Source organism: Otolemur garnettii, unplaced genomic scaffold (genome assembly GCF_000181295.1).
Source record: "Otolemur garnettii isolate 467f Iridium unplaced genomic scaffold, OtoGar3 scaffold00035, whole genome shotgun sequence".
Taxonomy (NCBI): Eukaryota; Metazoa; Chordata; class Mammalia; order Primates; family Galagidae; genus Otolemur; species Otolemur garnettii.
Genome location: NW_003852430.1, coordinates 1,903,901 through 1,906,335, shown reverse-complemented (window position 1 = coordinate 1,906,335; position 2,435 = coordinate 1,903,901).

Sequence of the window (2,435 nt, the reverse complement as noted above, 5' to 3'; positions counted from 1 at the left end):
CACAGCAACCTCCAACTCCTGGGCTCAAGCAAGTCTCCTGCCTCAGCCTCCCAAGTAGCTGGGACTACGGGCGCCCGCCACAGCGCCCGGCCATTTTTTGGTTGCAGCCATCATTGTTGTTTGGCGTGCCCGGGCTGGGGATTCAAACCTGCCACCTTAGGTGTATATGGCTGGCGCCTTAGCCGCTTGAGCCACAGGTGCCAAGCCGAATATGGCTTTTAACATCATTTTTCTCTAGCTGATATTTCTCCTTTGACCAATGTCAGTTTGTTGATGCTAAGAGATTGTTCTTGTAAACATCAAGTTACTTTGGCTCTTTTATCTCAGTTTCTGTATACTAATTTAATATTAATATAACTTAATGATGTTCGGGCTCACTTTGGCAGCACATATGCTAGGGTTGAGCACATATACAGAGAATGTCCCCTACACAATGATGACACATTTGTAAAGTGTTACCTATTTTTTCTAATATTTGATAGCAGAGTGGGAGGACTATAGTTTTTTTGTTGTTGTTGTTGTTGGTTTTTGTTTTTAGAGACAGAGTCTCACTTTGTTGCCCTTGTTAGAGTGTTGAGGCATCACAGCTCACAGCAACCTCTAGCTCTTGGGCTTAGGCGATTCTCTTGCCTCAGCCTCCTGAGTAGACTACAGGCGCCCGCCACAATGCCCAGCTATTTTTTTGTTGCAGTTTGACCGGGGCGAGTTCAAACCCACCACCCTCAGTATATGGGGCTGGTGTCCTACTCACTGAGCCACAGGTGCCACCTGGGATGACTATAGTTAACAACAGCAAAAAGGTGTGTTTCTGAATAGCTAGAAGAAAGGATGTGAAATGTTCCCAACACATAGAAATGATAAATAATTGAGGTGATGAACACCCAGGCTTGATTATTACATAGTCTATCCATGTGACTAAATACCACATTACCCAATAAACATGTATAAAAATTATGTATCCGTTAAAAAACCATATTTCACAAGGTGGTTATGAGGATTAAGTGTTTGGAACAATACCTGACACATAATAAGTGCTAAGTAGAAGGACTGAGCAAGAGGGTGAAAGTAGGGCCTGGACCATCTATTGAGATAGGGCAGATACTGGGAAGACAGAGTAGTGAGTGTAGAAGTTCATCCTTTAGGAGGAACAAGGTCTGTAAAGGCTGTGAATTGGAAACCACAGGTCGTAGGTAGTCTGGGCAAAGCTGTCAGCCTTGAGGGTCTGCCCTAGTCCTCATTCTGAAGCAGGGGCAGGAGAGCCCTGAACTCATGGAGGTAGCAGGTCATGATTAATATTGTGGCCCCAGCTGGCATCTAGTGTCTCGTGATTCAGTGCAGGGTCAGTCACATACTGGGAAGAATTATCTTGCCTAAAATGCTTAAGATCACTGTTGATGAACGAAACCACAATGATCTTAGTAGGCAGGCCTTACAGTGACAGGGAATGTAAGATGGGACGCTGAGAAATCTAATCATTGGTGGTTGAGGTCAGTTACCAAGCAGTAGGGCCTCTAGCAACCTGACAGGATGATACCTACATCCAGGGAGGGGGCACAGTGGGAAGAGTGACATGGAACCCTGAGTACCCAGGAGCCGAGACATAGCCTAGACATTGACCAGCACGGTACTGCAGTCAACAGATGTGTGTCTGCATCCTGCCCTCTCTCTGCGACTTAAATACTTGTGTGATGTTGGTTTCCTCCTCCACAAGAGTTATAAGAGTAGTGTCAACTTGATGGGGTACTGTAAAGATCAAGTGATAATGCAGGGAGGGGCTTGGCACGGCCCCTGATTCACTGTAAGTGTTCAGTCAAGGGCAGCTGCTAAGGATTATTATTATTAATAGCAATGGCAGATCCAATAGGTAGAATTTGGGTAATAGGTTGGGACGTTGGTCTTAAGAAAGCAAATATGCCATTACCAGTCTGGGACATGTCACAGCTGCATTGGGGTATGGACACAGACCCCCTCATTTCCTTCTAGGTCAAAGTAGGGCTGGTTCTTGGGACAAAGATGGCTCTGATGCTGCAGTTGGAAATTCAATAGGTCTTTCTGTGAGGAGAAGAAGAAAATGGAAAGATAACAACTTTATCACGAAGGAACTACCAGCCCAGCTGGGAAGCCAGGACCAACACTCATCAACAATCAATAGCACTATCGGCCTCCTGGACACCGTGGCTCATGCCTATAATCCTAGCACTCTGGGAGACTGAGGTGAGAGGATCACTTGAGGTCAGAAGTTTGAAAACACACAGCTTAAGCAAGAGCAAGACCCTGTCCCTGCAAAAAACTAGCATGCACCTGTAGTCCCAGCTACTTGGGAGGCTGAGGCAGGAGGATCACTTGACCCAGGAGTTAGAGATCGCTGTGAGCTACGGTGACAACACCGCACTGTAGCCCAGGCCATAGAGTGAGACCCTGTCTTGGGGGGGGGG